This window comes from Podarcis vaucheri (genome assembly GCF_965113315.1).
Source record: "Podarcis vaucheri genome assembly, chromosome: 12".
NCBI classification, from domain to species: domain Eukaryota; kingdom Metazoa; phylum Chordata; class Lepidosauria; order Squamata; family Lacertidae; genus Podarcis; species Podarcis vaucheri.
The window spans coordinates 30517094-30538395 of NC_138750.1; positions in this window are offsets into that span (position 1 = coordinate 30517094).

A 21302-nucleotide genomic window follows, 5' to 3' on the forward strand; every position below is an offset into this window, starting at 1 on the left:
GGAATTCTCCCCAATGGTCACCATGGAATCTCAAGAAGCAGGAATTTGAAGCACCAATAAAAGTAGTGAAATCTTTAGACCTGGTGTGTATGGACAGTACAGTGGTACCTTGGTTTAAGAACAGCTTAGTTTATGAACAATTTGGGTTAAGAATACTGCAAACCCGGAAGTTGGTGTTTTGGTTTGTGAACTTTGCCTTGGAATAAGAACATGTTTCGCTTCCTGTTGAGTGTGTTCTATTTGTAAATTGAGTCCCCCACTGCTATGGGAAAGCATGCCTAGGTTTAAGAACAAACTTCCGGAACGGATTAAGTGCGTAAACCAAGGTACCACTGTATAGCAGAGGTGGGAGAGCTTCAGATATTGGGCTCAAACTCCCATCAGCTCCAATGACCATTTCTCAGTTGGGTTTTCTTTCCCCCTGCTGGATAGCCAGAGATATTCACAGGCCTTGCCCCTGATGTTTTCCAGTTGTTAAATAAGATCTAAAAATAATACAAGAAAGCACAGCAGGCAAAATTCTAGTGACTTACTGCTTTTAATAATGTCAGAATTGTAGAGTTGGAAGGGACCCTGACAATCATCTAGTCTAGGGACATCCAACTCCCAAGAGACTGCGATCTGCTCCTGGGGAGGAAATGGCAGTGATATATCCATGGGGGGGGGCAGGTCAAAGTTGTTGAGCGTTTTTTTAAAATGGTGAGTGTGCAGAACTTAAATCGCTCACCAACTATACAGCAGACAACAAAGGAACACTAAATGCGGTCCAGGGAAAGACCAAGGGGGGAGGGACATGATTCTAAACAACGCAAGCGATAAAGATCCTGCGATCGACCATGATCATCCAGGGATCGACCTGTCGATCACGTTCAACCGGTTGGACACCCCTGTTATAGAGTGTCCAACCCCCTGCGATGCAAGAATATGCAGCTGTCCCTTATGGGGATCGAACCTGCAACCTTGGCATTATCAGCACCATGCTCAAACCAACTGAGCTATCCAGGCCTGCTGGATCCAGATCCAAGGCTCATGTAGCTCAGCATTTTTAAACAGTGGCCAGCCTCATGCAATTTGGAAGCCTACAATGAGGCCATGAAAGCTACAGCTCACCTGTCCATTTCTGTTCTCCAGATAAGCCTCCGAATCTGGAGTTCCCCATCACAAACTTGCCAGTTTGATTTCATCCTACTCCAGACTAGGGGGACTGTGAAGTCCCAAGCAATCAATCCTTACTTTCACAAGCTATTCATGCCCCCATTTCCTCTCTCTGGAATGACTGGTTGACTGCACTGTGTGTGATAGAAAACTTTTAAATCAGTGAAATAGGCCATACCTAAAAGGCAGTGAATTTTATATGCCAGGGGTCTGGTTAGCTATTGCCTGTAGATGGAAGACTTGAGTGTAGAAATTCACATCTTTCATTGTGCATGCTTGATGGTCCTTTAGACTTTGCTATCGCGTTCTCCCATGCCCCATAACAGTCTCTTGAAACCAAGAGGATTCCAAAGCAGAGTGTGATAGGATATCAATGGATTGTTTTTACTGCTTATGCTGTACTAATAAAAGCAATTTAAAATGCAACAATAAAATTTCCTAAAAACACAACCAAAACACCACATATCCAAACAGCAGGGGATCTTGAAGTTGCCCAGTTAGTACTTGGACAGCAAACCGAGCAGCCAGCCACTTGTGCCACTCAGACAGTCTTCTGCACTACAATGCATTACACTTCTATTTAAATTAAAGTTATCCTTTCTAAATTGGCATTTATATATACAAATTTTATGCACATTGTAACTTCCTTTGATATTTTTAGCTACCCTAGGTTTGCAGTTCAAAGACGGTGGGATGTCACTGAAATGTCCAAAATGTTAAGGCCCATCTAAGCTGTTTGCATTCTGGTTATGTCACACCTTCTGTGAATGCAGATAAAAATGAACTTTGTGTTTGGGATAGCTAACTTAGCCTGCTGCTTTTATTTCTTTGCCATCTCGCTGAATGATTATGAGAGGCTAGAAAGGTGTGGGGATTGCTCCAGAGATTTGCCCAACATTTATCCACACCTGACTCTTAACCTGTAGGAGTCACTTGAAAAAATGATTATACAAAAACTGTTGTGAAGCCATCCCACCTTGAGCTTATTCTGAGTGATCCCATCTTTAGGAAGAGGTGATCTCTTGAGGGTCTTAGACTCTCATTTCTAAAAGCAGCTTCGATTTTTTGCTTTCCATAGGTGCTTGTGTGTGAATGCTACCTGATAGTCCTTGACTATGTGGTAGGTGAGGGAGTGGGGTGGGAAAGGTTTGGAAGAGAAGTATAGTTTTCAAAGCATACCAGAAATGGTGAGCTCAGTAGAGATACACTAAAAGTGATGGTGCTGAACTTTGTAAATCCTTGGTTCCTAAAACAATATGTCCAGGTTGTGAGGCTTGGCTGCATTAAAAATGGAGCCCCAGTTGCTGGCTGGAAGAAACATTGTCCCTATCGGGCCAGAGCGTCTCCGAGATCTGGTGTTTAATACTAAGGACTATCAAAAAAACCGGCAGAGAGGAACTGAGAGAGAATTGAGAGCCTCGGACGTGAGATCTCCAGGCTGATAGCAGATTAAGACTGATGGACATTTGTTGGGGATTGAAACTGGGAAAGGGGACGGGGTGGGGTTTGGGGATCCAAAGGGTGCATAATTATAATCCATCTTTTTTTCTTTTTATTCTGTTTTGTTACTAGTATGAAAAGTGGGGAATTCGTGGAAGGGAATTTGGGTCAACTTTAGAAAAAGGATTTAAGATTTAAGAATGAACATTGATGCATAAATTTTGATGTTGTAAAAATGGTCTTTTAAATTGAACTAAATATAAAAAGGTTAAAAATTGGGGATAAGAACTTGTTGAATTAACAATTTGAATTGGAATATAAGAAGGCGAGGTGTGGGGAAGTCAGAGAAATATGTTATAGAAAAAGAAGGGTTCTAAACTATATATTTTTTGTTTTTGTTTTTTCTTTCTTTTTTTAAATGGAAAATTCTTAATAAATATCTATTAAAAAAAATAAAAATGGAGCCCCAGTTAAATGCTTTTCCAGCTTGGAATGTGGAAGGAGATCCTGAAAATGAGATTGGTGGTTCAGCATCCTTGTCTCAACCAGCTGTCTGCAAGAAGCCCGCAAACAAGACCTGAGTGCAACAGCACTCGCCCCTCATGCTGTTTCCAGCAACTGGCATCCAATGGCATTTTGCTTCTTGACAGTGGAGCATGGCTATCCCAACTAGTAAACACTGATAGCCTTACTGATAGCCTTAGAATTTGTCTAAGTCCCTCTCAAAACCAAGCCATCACAGACTGTTGCCCTCCAACTCGCAAAGGTGAAGGGGATAGAAAGGCAGAACTAGTGTACTCTTCTCTATCCGGGGGGGGGGTACTGGTGGTGGTGGGATGCGGGTGGCGCTGTGGGTTAAACCAGAGCCTAGGACTTGCTGATCAGAAGGTTGGCAGTTTGAATCCCTACGACAGGGTGAGCTCCCGTTGCTTGATCCCTGCTCCTGCCAACCTAGCAGTTCGAAAGCACGTCAAAGTGCAAGTAGATAAATAGGTACCGTTCCGGCCGGAAGGTAAATGGCGTTTCCGTGCGCTGCTCTGGTTCTCCAGAAGTGGCTTAGTCATGCTGGCCACATGACCCAGAAGCCAATAAAGCGAGATGAGCACCGCAACCCCAGAGTCGGCCATGACTGGACCTAATGGTCAGGGGTCCCTTTACCTTTACCTACTGGTGGTGGTAAGTAACTAACCTTTTGGGGAACTGCTTTTGATAGTTTCTTGCCAATTGTTTTGTATGGTCCAGAACACATCCTTGTTCCTGGATTATGGAGCTTCCGTGTGGCAATCCGCTATGGCTGGTGCTGGGAACTACAGTTCCCAGGGTGTTATGTAGCGAAGGATTTTTGTCCAGTGCCATCACTGCATATGCCAACATTATGAGCCATAAGAAAGCTTTGAAACAGATTTCCCTCCCTGAACGTTCACAGAGAAAGCTCATAATTACTATGCTGGTTGAATCGAGTGAAAATAAATTCACCCATCACCATTTTTAAAATCAATTTGAAGCCATGTCTATTATGAGACCGAAGGATAAAATATGGCAACATTTGTGTTCATGCTGCCAGTATTGTGCTTATGAATCATTTTAATAAAGATTTATAATGTGTTAAAAAGGCAACTTCAGAGTTTCCTAGTGACTTCAGACACTGCTTTCCATATGCCTAAAAATGCCTCATTCGCTGTCATGATTTGTGACTTATATTAAAACATTTAGCATGTATTATAGACATTTCCCTGCCAAAAGGACACAGTTAGGTGATGTCTAGAAGGAACCTGAGGCTTAGCCTATTGCATTTTCATTGTGGATTTAAAGGATAAGAATATAATGGAATTCCTTGCAGGTGTTTGAGACCTTTACAGTAAAAACCTACAGGGTCCGTGGAAACACTTGCACGAAGCTTAGCAGTTTGAATCCGTTAATTCCATTACGTATGACTGTGTAACTAGTCATGGTCCATTCTGAAATCATGATTTCTCAGTTCTAAGGTAAGCAGCATTGGCTAAAGGGTGGCAACATGCATTTGTTGTTCATGCTGTGCCTCTGTTTTCCAAGTGATGTCATCCAACATGCAGGATCTCCTGCCCCCATATAAACCTGCTTGGATCTTCACTGCTGCAGGTTCTCTTGCCTAATGAGGTGAGGCCAGTGGTTACTGCAAGTGGCCTTCTCAGTGGTGGCACCCCATTTATGGAATGTCCTCAGAGAGGGTCACCCAAATGCATATGGGAGGAACTTTTGGGCACCAGACAAAAACCTTTGTGTTCTTCAGATTATGTCTTCGCCCTTACTGTTCCCCCCTACCCCCCCCAAAATGACTTCCCCAGAATGACAAAAGTTGCTTCATATTATATCACACCAACCTTTATCCTAGTGCAGCTATTGTTTTAATTGTATTTATGCTCTATTGATTTTAACTTGTGAACTGCTCAGTGGACATGGCTAACTTGGGCAGTATATAAATTGTTGTTGTCGTTTAGTTGTGTCCGACTCTTTGTGACCCCATGGACCAGAGCACACCAAACACTCCTGTCCTCCACAGTTTCCCGCAGTTTGGTCAAACTTATGCTGGTAGCTTCGAGAACACTATCCAACCATCTCGTCCTCTGTCGTCCCCTTCTCCTTGTGCCCTCCATCTTTCCCAACATCAGGGTCTTTTCCTGGGAGTCTTCTCTTCTCATGAGGTTGCCAAAGTATTGGAGCCTCAGCTTCAGGATCTGTCCTTCCAGTGAGCACTCAGGGCTGATTTCCTTAAGAATGGATAGGTTTGATAGTACTGTATATAAATAGCCAGACCTAAATAAATGAGGATCCCCCCCCCCAACAAGCTTGTGCCACAATCCCAAACAGAATTATGGATTTATGATTGAGATCCAGCTGCAACACACTCCAAGTAGGTCCACTGAAATCAATGGACTTAAGCACAGTTGGGTTTCTCAGTTTGCTTCTTTTGAACAGCAAACCCCAGGTATAGGCAGGGAGTGGAAGACAGTGGGCTTATGAAATTTGGGGCTTTCAAAAGCTTATCGCAAAGCACTGCCATTCAAATAAAAAAGTCTCACATGGCTAAAATACCTTTTTGAACTGCAGCTTTTATACATATATAAAACACACACACACACATATCACATGAAACACATGTTACACTTCTGATTCTAAACCATTTGAACACTGCAGGATAAAACTAGCTCTTAATGGAGAAGATAGCCAAGAGATGTTAGCATGCTGCAGGAAATGAGTAAAACACGATCAAAGACGTAAAAAAAAAAAAAAGTAGTTAAATGGATTAAAAAAAAAGACTAAAAGCCGCACAAGGTAATCTGAGATCTATGGGAATGATAGTTTTCCAAATGGAAGTGATGTCTGTTCCATTGCTTAAATCGTTTAGGCCCTTAAAAAAAAAGCTGTTAAAGGTACAGCCCACAGCTCTTGAAGTCAGTGGCAAAGTTCCCATTGATATTAATAAACTTCAAAACTGCATCCCAAGTAACCCTTTGCTACTCAGCAGAACTCTTGCATTACTGTGGAGAACACAAGAGTATATGTGCCTTTTCTAGACCCAGTCAAAATGCAGGCATCTTAGTTAAGAGCTGTAAAAGAGAAAATCCTTGGCTTATTTTTAAAATTATACTTGCTTCTTAAACCTGAGGCTCATAAGTTTTAATTGAATCATAAAATTGTAGAGTTGGAAGGGACCCCAAGGGTCATCTAGCTCAACATCCTGCAATGCAGGAATCTCAGCTAAAGCATCCATGACAGATGGCCATCTAACCTCTGCTTAAAGACCCATGCCAGAGCTCCTGGAAATGCCATTTACCTTTCCGCCGCAGCAGTACCTATTTATCTACTTGCACTGGTATGCTTTCAAACTGCTAGGTTGGCAGTTGTGGTCAACCACTGAGCCTCTTGGGCTTGCCGATCATTAGACTGACAGTTTGAATCTGCACGATGGGGTGAGCTCCCATTGCTCCCATCCCAGCTTCTGCCTCAGAAAGTAAAAGGTCTTGAACTACCCTGATTGGAGATGACAAGATGGAAGCTGGTATCTTCTGTATGTGAAGCATTTACTTCCATGTGGTTTGGTTAAATTTCTCTGGCTTTCTATTATTTGTTTAAACTAAATAAAATAAAACACAAAAAATTCCTTCCAGTAGCACCTTAGAGACCAAGTTAGTTAGTTATTGGTATGAGCTTTCATGTGCATGCTTAAATTGGAAATGTGATGGAGATATCAATCTATCCTCTATACATTTTTATCAGAAGATGTTTCCACAGGAAGAAAAGCTACCCCGGTCTCTAATCTAGTATTTTTAAATAACGTAACACTTGTGACTTCTGTTGCTGAAGCTTTCTAAAACACTGCTTTGTTTTTGCAAAATGCCACATGGCGGAGTATTGCTTTACATATAGATCGACCATGCCATGCTAAAAGTAATCAAAAGGTTTCGGACACAAACTTTGGGGAATTTCTCCATTGAAATAAACAGGCTATGTGTGTGCATGCATGGGAGAAAAATTACTAGAGGATTTCACAAGCATTCCCATGTATTAATAAAATTTCCAAAGCAAGCAATTGCAATAGAAAGATACTATCTAGTTGTGGCCAAATAGGGGCACCCTAAATATTATACCTTATTCTTGGCATTATACCTTAGAACTCTAACAGTTGAAAGCACTGCTTATTAATAAGCATTTTATTTATCCGATCAAATCAATTTTCTTCTATTTACTCATATGTATGACATTTTCACCATCCCTTAAATTTCATTTAATTGCAGCACAATCTTACGCATGCCAACTCAGAATAAGTCTGAATTCAATGGGGGTCTTACTCCCAAGTAGGTGCATATAAAAGCCTTTCCCAAAATGGTGCCCCAGCCAGCATGGTCAATGGTCAATGATGACATGAATGTCCAAAACATGTGAAAGACACCAGGTGGAGGTAGACAGGTATGTAGTGTTGCTGTTTTTCAGTAGTTACTGGAACCTTCCTGAAGAGCAGTGAAATTTTTCTAGGAAAAAGAGGTACTGGAACTCACCACGAACACCTCCCTCTTTCTCTTAAAATGGCAAGAGATGCATTTGGGGGGCCAAAAGTGCCTTGGCCCATAGGAGCCGGCGCCGATGGTTAAAGCATTGGCCTTAGTGGCAGGAGGGAGTCAATTTGGGATCTGCTTTCAGCAACAAAATGTATTCAGCCAGCCCTGACCCTTCCTCCTCTCTCCACCATATGTACATCAACCCACTGACTTGCATTCCATCCATGGTGGATTTTTAATTGCAATCCACTTAGGCATCCAATCTTGGCTGGAAGCAAGTTTCTAAATACAAATAAATAAATAAAAATGCAGGATGCATATGTAGACTGCCCTGTAAACCCATCAGTCAGCAGTTTATGAGTTTGGGCTGGAAGAACGGCAGAAGAGGAAGGGGTGTGGTGTGTGTGTGTGTGTTGCATAGACCTAATGTATTGTCCGAAGAGTGCCAACCCAAATAGGAACAAACTTTGATCCCTTTCGAAAAGCTTGTGTTTTCAGCAATGCTCAGAGCAACCCAGTCCCCTTCTTTGCAGTGCTCGGGATCTGAAGCATCTTTTAACTTTGGCTGCCTGCATTTCAGCACACAGATTTGACAGCTTGGCTTTGATCAAATGCTCTTTTCTGCTCTGGTTCTTCTCATGACCTTTTGAAAATGATAGGCTCTTCCTCTCCTCCTCCTCTCCCCCCCCCGGCACATCTTTTAGAATCCCCCTATGGGAAATCAATCATCGTGTCTAGCATATTTTAAAATGATGCCTAGCTTTTTTTTCCAAGTGTGCCTTCTGTCTGTCTGTCTCTCTTGCTCAGATTTATAATTTTGCATGCCACTCTGCTCTCCGCGCCTCCCCAGCATGCCTGCTCTGTCTTAGGAATGACCACGGGTGAATTATTTTGTGTTAAATTAATTCACGCTTTCACGATGCCGCCTGATGCCTCTTTCCTTGGAAGTTAGATCCGCTGCATTCATCGATGCTTACTCCCTAGGATAGAAGCCTCAGTAGCCTTTCCTTTAGTTGTATGGGGTTAGAGTTTGCAAATTCCCTTGATACATTCCGTTAAAAAGTTCCATATGATTCCTTTAGCTTAACACATTTTTTAAAGTATTCCTGCCTCCTTCGCTTGACTTTTACAAGTTTCGAGATTGATGGCAGCTAGTCTTGATTAATGACTTCCCCAAACATTTAAGCAAACATTAAGATGTTTTTTATTAAAAAAATCGGTTGCAACCATTCCTCTGAAGACCATATATATAATTAATTCAAGGTTCTCTCCCCACCCCCACATGCCAAATGCCACCTAACAAAGCAAGGCTTGGAGACATTTGAACCATCTGGGATCTGATGCTGGAGATCGCTGCCTACTTGCAGATCCCCCCCCTCAATTAATTAGTCCTATTTTTATCCTTCTTTCTGTGGGTATATAAGCTGTTGAAGTGGTTAAACTTTCCTAAAGTAAATAAAAAACGGATAGACTTTCAGCAGGTGAGAACAAACACTTGTAAAAGATTTATGCATTCAGATATAAAAAGATCTAAAAAGATCCTCATATGGAACTGGGATGTTAAGCATTGCCTTTTGGAACCATCTTGTAGCGTGATAATTATCATAAATTTATCCCACCTTTTATCTAAGGAACATAGAATGACATTCATTGGAATCATTTCAATACAATTAGGGATGAACAGCCATGAGTGGTTGTTGTTGGGGTTTTTTTTGCATAAAACCCCCAAATTTTATTTTATTTGCACTTCCCTTAAACTTCACATTCTGTATGCATTCTTCCCCTAAAATATGCATTTGCATACACATCTTTATGTGCATTTTTTGAACTGTATTCCAAAATCCAGAGAATGTCAGCCAACTGATAGCTGTGCTCTGATCTACGTATATGCCTGGGACTAGTAAGTCATGTTGGTTTGCCCTAAAATACAGACCATATGAATTTTTCCTCCATCACTAAATATGTTACATTTAGGCTGGATCTAGACACATCAAAGAAGAGTTTCAGTTAAACGTGTTGTAAACTTCCTAAAGGGAAATCACCTTGAGGAAAAACGAGACTCCACAGCGCCATCTGGTGTCACAGTGTTATAACGCATATAAAACGGTTTTTCATTACTAACGTAGCTGAGTCCTTATATAGTAGAACCTTGGTTGTTGAATGCTTCAGAAGCTGAACAATTCGGAACCCAAATGCCGACAACCCAGAAGTGAATGCCTCCATTTTTGAATGATTTTCGGAGGTCAAGTGGCTTCCGAGGCACGTTTCTCCATTTTTTCAATGGATTTTGCTGACCGGCAATTGTGCTTCGGTTGTCAAACGTCTTTGGTTGTCAAATGGTCTCCCAGAATGGATTACGTCCAACAACCGAGGTTCCACTGTACATACTCTGCACTTCAGTGCAGATTGACTCCCAAAGTGGTTTGTAATTGCAATCCATAGAATGGTGCCTTGTGAGGGACAGGGACAGGTGTGGGGAGGTGGGGTAACAGTCTCTTCCAGGCCCTGATGACGCAGTCCAATTTCTATGCTCTTCCTTCCAGAGAAGTTACAAAAAGCAGGCCTAGCGTCAGGAAACACCATCCTTGGGTAGATGCCAGGAGTCCTTGACACTCCAGGAGGACCACTGATGATACCTGCTACAATCACTGCTGGGTGCCACTACTTAAATTTCCCACAGTCCCCCTGATCTGACACCTAAGACTGATTTAGATGGCTGCTGCCACCTCCCAGGCCCCCAGAGATAGAAGGGAGCCCATGAGAGGTCATTTTGCTGGAGGCTCCTCAGAGCCGGAGCCAGCCTTAAAGCTCCACCAAACAATATTATTTTATAATTGTAAATATGTTAAAATGATAGCCATGAACAACAGAAATGGGACTACGGAAGTGTAACAGGACGTCAGTATTTCCTATTCAGCTGCTCAACTTCTCTCCACGCCCCCAACGTGTTTTATTGATTTTCAAAGCTTTACAATCATAGAGTTGGAAGAGACCACAAGGGCCATCGAGTCCAACCCCCTGCCAAGCAGGAAAAGTCATTACCACACAAAGAACAAGAATATGTTTTTTTAAAAAGAGGTAAACAAAATACACCTCATAGTCCACCCCACCTTTCAACTGCTCGGTTGTCAATGTACCGTATTTTTCGCTCTATAACACGCACCAGACCATAACTCACACGTAGTTTTTAGAGGAGGAAAACAAGAAAAAAAATATTCTAAACGAAATAGTGGATATATGATTTTTGTGGTTCATGCTGTGGCCACAGACATGTGATCTGACAGTGAGTTTGGAGTAGCCCAATGCAAAAATGCTGAGGATCCATGTGGATCCATGCTTTGTAACCACGGAGGAGGGAAGGAAGGGGGACCATGGATCCTCTGCTCACGACTGCAGCAGATCCCCCCCCGCCACCCACAGGCATTCGCTCCATAACACGCACAGACATTTCCCCTTACTTTCTAGGAGGAAAAAAGTGAGTGTTATGGTGCAAAAAATACGGTATATGGGATACGTATTCAACAACGCTAAACGGGCAAAGTTGCTGCATCGCTTCCCCTGCCACTATTTTCAGGGCTCAGACATTAGATTTGCAGGAGGGGGGCAATGGGCCAAATGGAGATTTACATGCATCTCATATTGTGATTTGTCACTTTTGATTTCACCCATTTTGTAACCCAGGCCAGGCTGGATCTATTAAAAAAATATTGCTACAGAAAAACACATCAGAAAAGCTTGTAATGGAAAACCCCATTGGTGATGAATCATAGCTTTACAGTGTTATCTGGTGTCGTATGTTTATACCACAATTCTAACAATATAATTGACCAGTGTAGCTAAGTCCCCAGTCTCCTTGCTCACCACCTAGAGATCTAGTTGCTGCACCCTCAGAGGTGGCCCAAGACATTTTGCTGCATGAGTTGGACCATCAGAATCATGGTCAGAGTCCCAGATTATTTTGGCACCCGAGGCAGGAAATCCTGCATGCACCTTTTGCTGGCAGTAAAAATACAATGAAATGAATAATTGGTTGCTTGTTCATGATACTCAAAATTAGGTTCCTGGTGGACAGCTACCTCACTCTGCCTAACAGAGTGTACAATACACTTGTTGAGTTTCATACGCCTTAGCTGGAAATTGACCCCAATGGACATGTATTGTTCTAGATCACAACAATAGTGGCCTGGTTTGCATGCCACCCTAAAGCAAACCATGGTTTAGCAAAATTGCAGACTCCTGGAGAGGAGATCGCGGCCACTCTGCTCTTCCTTGGCTATTTTGCTGCTATGCTGTGCTGAGCCACGGCTTAGCACACCATCTAAACCTGGGCTTGGAGTTTGGCTGTCTCCAGAAAAGAAAAGAAAAACAACCACCATGAGCTGTAACCAAGGTTTGTGCTATGGTTTATGGCTTGTGGTTTGTCTGGGAGAGTTAAACCAGGAGCCCAGGTGTGGATGACATGCTAAGCCAAATCATGGTTCAGTAGAAAGAGCAGGGAAGAGCAAAGGAGCTCTGACCTTTTCTCTGGGAAGCCTGCCTGTTAGTGAATTCTTGTTAAGTCATGGTTTGACTTAATGTGATCTGTGAAGCAGGCCAGTGTCTGGAAACCTTAATCAAATTTTTTGAAGCACATAGTGGTAAGGAACCTTTAGATCCCCCCCTACATTGCTTTCATGTCCATTTGAAGTTTTCCTGCTGTGGATCAAAAGGGGGGGGAGCTTTTAATGAGATCTCCTTAATAGGGAAGCAAATTCACAAAGCATCTAACCAAATAGTTATGAAATGGAATATTGCTGAGACTTCCTGAGCAAGAAGGCGGGGGGACGGGGGACGGGACACCAAGACTCCCCCACCCCCAACCTCTGTATTGTAAATCTTTAGAAACTGGAACCAGTAATAAATGTGAAAGAATTCTATATCAATGGAATTTGGGGCTTTTGAGAATGATAAACTGTAGAAAACAACATGAAACAGCATCAAAGGTGGGCAATATTTATTTGACATGATCCTGGCTCTTTCTGCTGATCACTGGATGCATCTCATTTAATTTGTTGGGGTCTGAAAGAGGCAGAAGAGACCTCTCAGTGCTGCACTTCGTAAAACTGCAGCCAGAAACTGATAAATCTCTGTTTATTTGTCTCAAAAAAATGTGCCCTGTTTTTTTTAAAACACAGACATCTTGCATTTGTGCTGATGGCAACAACATCCCTCTCCCCACTCCTTCCAGATCACAAACTTTTTGAGACACGTTGCCAAGAATTCTTTAACACAACCTTCCCCAACCTGGTACTAACCAGATGTTTTGCACCGCAACTTCCATCCGCCCATAGCTGGCAGGTTGGGGAAAAGGCTGCTTTAAGGTGGCCCCTTTGCCTATGCAGCACCTGAAAGCTTGCAGCTAGCTTAGCTCGAAGTCTGCCTTGGCGATTTCAGTACAGCACTTGCTCTGGTAGCTAAGAATTGACCTTGAAGAATGATTGATACTGTGTGGGGGCTGATGACATAAATCTGCTAAAGTGTGCCTGATGTACAGCTTCCCAGGCCTGGAAGCTGGAGCCACGTTGCTGTTCGAACACAGTGACACTGAACAGACTGTAGCAAATAAAAAAGAAAAAGAAAAAAACCAATCTGACAAGTCCTTAAAAAAACCAACCCTCTCTATGCAGAGGATATGAAGGTTTATTGGCTTGTAACCAGCAAACCACTCAAGTAATAGTAAACAAGAATTATGATTAAGTGATTTTTTTTAAAAGGGTTTAAAATGTCTTTAAAGTGTTTTCTACAGAAATAGTTGTTGGGAAGTTTAATCACGGGGATAACCAGTGTTAAACATGCTCAAAAGTAGACTTGCCCAGTGAAATAAATGTACATTAATTTTCTTGGGTCTACTCTAAGTAGGATGGATGTCACTATAACAGAGGAATCATGCTAAGTGATCCTAAAGCTGTGATCTTATAAGTAACCCCATCAAGGTGGTTTATTCTTGGGGAAACAGGTATAAGACTGCAACCTTAAGGTTACTTGGGAGTAAATCTCATTGAACTAAATGAGACTTACATGTGTGAACATGAATAGGACTACTATGCAAGTCTGCACTTTTGTGCTCTCCAAGATAGCTATTTCCTAGTAAATATGAATGTAGTCAGGATCTATGCAATTAAGCACCAGTTCACATGACCAAACGGAAGTGTTTTGACTACAGTTTGAAGGCACCATCTTGAAATGGTCTGTGATTGCTTCGTTTCCAGTTATTCTATATGTGGTGGATGTGGATGGAAGTGCCAGCTAGTTGTGCTATGAAGCAATCTGTGCTCTATCCATATTCCCAACATGCCCTCATGGTTGTGTGAACAGATGCAAAGCCTAACCTAAACCTGTACTCAACACTTTGCCCTTCTGCAATATAGATCAGACCCCCGTGGCCATGATGTAGCCACAACATTGGTGTAAACCAACTCCCCCATTGTGAAGGCATTTAGATCTCAATCTTTAAGTCCTGTTAACTAAGGTTATGTGACATGCCTTCTTCATAGTTCGGTTAGTCAGTTGATTTATATGCCACATTTTCCACAGATTTGTGCTCAAATCTTAGCATATAGTTGTACATTGCAATACTGTGTTCACGAAGTGAAGATCTTCACTGAAACCTCAGTGTGGCCAAAGTATGACCCTGCAAACTTGCTGACTGCCAGAGAGGAGTTTACACCCACTTCGCTTCTCCTTGGTTTTTTTTTAGGTAAATGCAGGATGCCAGCTAAGCCAAGGTTTGGCTTGGGATGTCATCCAAACCTGGGATTGTGGTTTAAACCCGTCTTCATTAACGGCAACCTGTTGGGCAAACCTTGGCTGAAGATTGTGGTTGATGTTAGAATTCCTGCTGCATGATTGCAGTCATGGGATTGTTGTTTTTCACATGATGGTAGATGTTTTGCCTCCACAGAGTGGGAAGTGACGGAGACAGCATGGATTTAATTGCACTGCTTGCTGACCCAACTTCTTAGCCCCGGCAGTCACAGAAATTGTCCTCAGATGTTTTTTTAACACACACACACACACACACACACACACACACACACACTTTGCTATAACACACACACACACACACACACTCCTTCCTTTTGCTCTGCCTTCCACATTTGCACCAATGGACACATTATGTATTTGTTATAATTATTATAATTTGTATCGCACCCTTCATCTGTAGATCCCAGGGCAGTTCACAGCACAAAAATGCGAGATAAAAACCCAGGAAATACCTAATAAGAACAAGAATAAACCAATAACACACATACCCTAAGACATTTAGAAGGGTATTGGATGTTAATCAGACAAAGACCTGGTTGAAGAAAAATGTTTTTGCCTGGTGCCTAAAGGTGTATAATGAAGGCACCAGCTTAATCACCCTGGGGGGAGCATTACACAAATAGGGAGCCACTACAGAAAAAGCCAATTCTTGTATACTATAGCAAAACATCCCATGGTTGTAATTTTGGTTCATAATATAAGAACATTCCAAAAGAAGAGCCCCACTGGATCAGACTAAAGCCCCATCTTGTGCAGGATTCAGTTCCTACCATGGACTACCAGGTGTCTATGGGAAGCCCAAAGCAGGATACCATTACTGCTCTCCTGTTTATACCCTGCTTCATCTGGTATTCTGAGGCTTACTGCCTCTGGTTCTGAATCCATAGACATAAGGACTAGTAACCCTTGATAACCTTATCCTCCTTGAATATGTCTAGCCCCCTCTAAAGCCATCCATCTTGATAGCATTGCTACTTCTTGGGGGAGCAAATTCCATTGTTCAACTGTGCGCTGTGGGAAGAAGTGCTTTCTTTTGTCTCTTCTAAGCATGGATCTACACACAGGAAAAAAACAGCGCTATAAATAAGTCAGAAATTAAATTGTTATAACAAAAGAAAAGAAAAACCCCTATAGAAAATTGCTTAGAATTTCTTTGCTCTCTGGCGCCATGTGGTGTTGCATGTTTATAATGCATTCAAAATGGAGTTTCTTGCCTAATGAGTCCCTAATCTACCTACAGTAATCAGCTTAATTGGAGTACAATGGGTTCTAGTATTATGCAGCAGAGAATAATGTTTCCCTGTCTATGCTTTCTGCACCATGCACAATTTTACAAACCCCTGTCATTTATGTCCACACTGGTTTCTTGCCTCTATTCCAGGCCAAAAAGTCCTCAGACTTTGCAACATTTCCTCATACTTGCAGCAATCCCAATGCTGTTTGTCTTTTATAGATGGGGAAAGGTGGGTGAGAAGTAATCTCCCACCCAAGGCATCTAACCAACCCAGGGTCAACCCTTTGTTCAGTGAGCCACGGTGGTCTCCCATGTCTATAGTCTTTAGCCATACTTCCTCCGCACCTGAAAACTCTCTCTAAACGTGCAAGATTTGTGCCAGAGTCAGCTAATTTACACTCCATTAAATCAGCCAGCCAAGGAGGATCTTTGAAAATACTTCATATTTCAGAGCATATTTTAGGTGTGTGTTTCTGCTCATGCTCTTCCATCAAACGTTTGAGTAGCATTACCATCTGCAGTTAGTACAATAGCCAGATGTCAGAGGTGTGTGTGTGCACGCGCACATGTGGGCATGCACATACCTAACATCTTGCAGAAAGCATTTACTTTTGCATGTTCAAGTTGGAGATTTATCCCCCTGTTGTTTAAAAATATTGTTTGTACTGCTGGCTTTCTCAATAGCACCCTGCTTCCAGTGAAAAGAGCTTTGCCATTCGGTCACTTACAGAAGCAAGCAGTTAAAAGGGCTAAGATAAAACGACAGTGGCAACAATTTCCGGACGAGCCCCCAGACAGAATTTTGATCCTAAGAGACACAGATGGAAAGTTCTATCAGCCAGCCACTGCTGCTTCGTATTTTGTGATAGGTGTCAAGCTGGCTACACTGTTGACAAGGAAAGGAAGAGCTACGCTTATTGTTATGTACTGAGCTTGGGTCCTAGAGCAATAGGCAGGTAGGATACTAGAAGGCAGCATCCAATTGGCCTGCAGGAGCAGCCCAATCAGGCTCCAAGAGGGGAGCAGAATCAACCAATCACATGGGACCAGTGGCGTAGCGTGGGGGGTGCAGGGGGGCCAGACGCACCGGGCGCAACATCTGGGGGGGGCGTGCTTGCACTCACAGCTCTCTGCCCCTACCTGGCTCCCTCACTCTCCACGGGTTAGGGGGCGCAAATTACTTGCCTTGCCCGGGGTGCTGACAACCCACGCTACGCCACTGCATGGGACCCATTGTGTAAATAATGTATATCAAGCCAGAGGGTTTGGGGGGGCATTCAATCACTGGTTCTATGAGCTGAAATAAAGAGCATGAAATCACTACTTGACTCTAAGTATATTTCATTTATAGATGCAAAAGATTTGGAATATCAGCAAGTTGCCTATCATCCTCACCCCAATACTTTTATTACTTTTATACCAAAGAACATCTCACTGTGATTGTATTTTATCTGATTAATAATTGAAAATGAAAATCCAGATTATCACACTAGCCCTAAACCAATTTGATTCCTGTGGAATTTGTCTTCATTAATCCAAAAGTTGGTAGAAATGTGTATTCAGCTCTGTGGTTCAAGATGTCTCCTATTTCCTATCAAATCAGATTGAGCTTTGGTGTTTTAAATAGTGTGAATTGATTATGCTTTAGTTCTATTTTCTGTTCCTAATATTGATTTTTTAACAGGTTTTTTTTTACTATATTCCCATGTGTTTTTATGTGAGCCGCTTTGGGAAAGTGGCAAACAAATAACTGTATAAAATAAACATACACAAATAAATACGTTCTGAATAGATACAGTGTCTTCTTAAATGGAGTTTTATATACACAAAGGAGTTTTCACACCCTGTGATCAATGAGTTAAAGACCAGATGTGGTGTTGTTCACTTTGTTAGCCTTCTAAAAATAAAGCAGGCATGGGGGGGGGCGGAAATTGGGGACAGGGAAGAGGGGCCTTTACATCTTTGTCATCGCTGCAGTCTCCGTCAGAATTGGGCCCCTATGGATTCGTATCTGGAACAGGAGAAGGACCTTCAATGCAAATAGCATGAGGAAAGCACAATGCCATATCCTCCAACATTTATCTGATGAAAATAGGGAAGTTATATCCCATCACAATCATTGTTTTGTTATTTAGGTAAAGGTAAAGGACCCCTGGATGGTTAAGTCCAGTCAAAGGTGGCTATGGGGTTGCGGCGCTCATCTTGCTTTCAGGCCGAGGGAGCTGGCGTTTGTCCACAGACAGCTTTCCAGGTCATGTAGCCAGCATGACTAAACCACTTCTTGTACAATGGGACACTGTGACGGAAACCAGAGAGTACAGAAATACTGTTTGCCTTCCCGCCATAGTGGTACCTATTAATCTACTTGCACTGACGTGCTTTTGAACTGCTAGGTTGGCAGGAGCTGGGACAGAGCAACGGGAGCTCACCCCATCACGGGGATTCAAACTGCTGACCTTCTGATCGGCAAGCCCAAGAGGCTCAGTGGTTTAGACCACAGCACCACCTGCACATCTGACTGGGTTGTCCCAGCCACTCTGGGTGGCTTCTAACATATATAAAAACATAATAAAACATTAAAAATTAACAAAAACCACCCCTTCCCTATGCCTTCAGATGTGTTCTAAAGGTTGTATAGTTCAGTGTTTCCCAACCGGTGTTCCGCAGCACACTAGTGTGCCGCAAGACGTTGCCTGGTGTGCCGTGGGAGGGAGGCGGGCGAGTCGGGCGGCGAGAGGCGGGGCGGCGACGGCGAGGAGAGGCTGCCCAGCGCGGGGCTCTCGCCGTCTGCCTGCCTGGCTGCCTGCGTGGCGCTGACGTCACGGGGCTGTAACGTGCCCCACATAGGCACACGCGGGGCGGCGAGCTCCCTCCCTCCCACATCCCATCGCCGCTCGCTTCGGCCGGCCTACTGGGCTGTCGCAGGCGGAAGGCCTGCGCATGCGCGAGGTTTTCGCGCCTTTGGGATTCCCTTCACGCCTTCCTCCTCCTGGGTCCTTGAGAGTGCGGGAAGTGGCAGCGCGAGACCGGCGTTGAGCCTGGTAGGTATTGCACTTGCCAAGGCAGTCATTTGGGAAATGAAAACTTGCAAAGCAAGCAACCAGTTCAATCTGGTTCAAGCAACCAGTACGTGTATGCTTAATATCCTGTATCTGAAACCTGTTCTGCCCCCTCCCCCACACTTGGTGCCATTTTCAACTACACATGCAGCAGAGTAAGTTGACCCAGAATAGTACCAATTCAGATGGCAGATGGGAGAATGACAGTGCTGAATGCTTTCCCATGTAGAACAGTCCCTGCAAATAAAAACCTAGCATATTTGGAAGAGGTATGCTAGCCTAACCATTACCTTCTATGCTGTTACTATTTTTTTATTTTTTTTTACATAAGTAAAAAGTGACCTTTCCCCATCTGGCATGGTGGTGTGCCTCGAGATTTTTTTCATGAAACAAGTGTGCCTTTGCCCAAAAAAGGTTGGGAAACACTGGTATAGCTACTTATCTCCTTGGCTCAAGAGTTGCATAACTCTGTACCCTCCAACATTTCTCCGATGAAAATAGGGACGTCCAGCAGCGAACCGGGACAGCTTCTGTAAATCCAGAACTTTCTCTGGAAAATAGGGACACTTGAAGAGTCTGCAATACCCATTGGGACCGGACCAAAGTCAGAAAACCACCCTGCCTCCCCCATTAGGGTCCTGATCAGGATTAGGTCCCTCCATGTCTGATACATAAATTTGAAAAATCATCCAAGGGATAATGGCATGAATAATGCCATATCTAGTTTGGTGCTAGGGACGCAGGTGGCGCTGTGGGTTAAACCACAGAGCCTAGGACTAGAATCCCCGCAACGGGGTGAGTTCCCGTTGCTCGGTCCCTGTTCCTGCTAACCATAGCAGTTTGAAAGCACATCAAAGTGCAAGTAGATAAATAGGTACCGTTCCGGTGGGAAGGTAAACGGCATTTCTGTGCGCTGCTCTGGTTCGCCAGAAGCGACTTAGTCATGCTGGCCACATGACCTGGAAGCTGTACGCCGGCTCCCTCGGCCAATAAAGCGAGATGAGCACCGCAACCCCAGAGTCGGTCGTGACTGGACCTAATGGTCAGGGGTCCCTTTACCTTTAGTTTGGTGCTGACCCATATGGGTTTAGCATTTTGATGGTGGATGCTTTTTAGAAACAGTTCATTGTCGTCCATAGACTCTGGTTTTGTTCTGGGGTGTTTTGCAACATTTCTCAAATGTGGAGGATGAAAAAAGAATTCCAATTGTTTTGAAAATAAGAAACTGCAATTTGGGGGACAATGCAAGCTTCGTAAAACCTGATTGCTAAAACATATGTACTTCTGATCAATGTCACTGACAAACAGGCTTACAAATAAGCATATAACAAAGTCATCACTTTTTAAGTTTGAATAAAGTGAGAAAAACTAATTGGTGGAAGGGTATGCTTAATAAATTGTTGGGATCCCCCCCCCTTTTTTAGCCAATCTCCCCATAAACCAAGAAGAATGAGAATGTGATACATAATAAACCAAGTGTTACTGTTTTCTACAATCACCCAGGCCTTACAATTTGATTAATTGCAGATCCTGAATCACTGAAAATAAATGGCAGTTAATTATCCCTAACACCTCTGCAAGAACAGATTGGGGAGGACTGTGAAATTAGCACACTGTGGTCTGAGCTAAATATATCATTTTAGCTTAACGAAATGCAATAATATTGTAATTCAAACTTATGTTCAACAAAATTAATAGCTTTTAATACCGAAATACCTCCATTTGATCTATCCCATATTTTATATGCACTGACGTTTATATGGATGGTTGTTCTGAAATAACCATCACTTCCAGAAACTGGTTTTGAAGTTTGGATTTCAGACTGCTATTCTTAAGCGAGAGTTTTAAATGGGAGAGGACTTTGTTTATCTTAATATTTTAGGTGACTTTTTGCCCTCTGTTTTATTTTTCCACATTTAACTATAGCCAGTTCTGTAATGTGTCCGAGGAAATAGTTTGTAACTAAACTGTCATCTACAGTGGCCATAAAAGAGCTTCCCACTTTAACAGAAGTTATGATATACAGTGTTCAAAGTTTCATATCTGCCCTAGAATTTATATACGGGCATCTGTCTTAGGAGAGAATGGAGGATTCCGTCTTCAGCGATGAAGTCAAAGGGTTGTGTCTGTAAAGAACAATACATTAGATACAATCAGGGAAATATCTGGGCCAGGATAATTCCACAATTAATTCCACAGATGTACCTAAGGCTTTTTCAGAGTTAGTCTTTCAAATCCCCCAAACTGCTGTGACCTGGTTCCTGTAATTCACCTTCCAGGTCCTTTTCTAGAGGTGTGTGAGTATACATTCACATGCTGTGCTCTGTGTGCATTTATGTACTTCAACCAAACAGGACATAGGTTTTCATGAAGTTTGCATATGCCAACACACACACACACACACACACACACACACACACACACACGGCACTTAGGCCCACTTAAGATCATGGAGAGTTAGGTTGATCGGGTTGAACTTTTCATCCTAATTTCAATGAAATTTACATTGGATCCATTCCTATATTACTTTGCATAAGAGTGTGTTGTAGGGTTATAAGTGCATCGTCCATATAA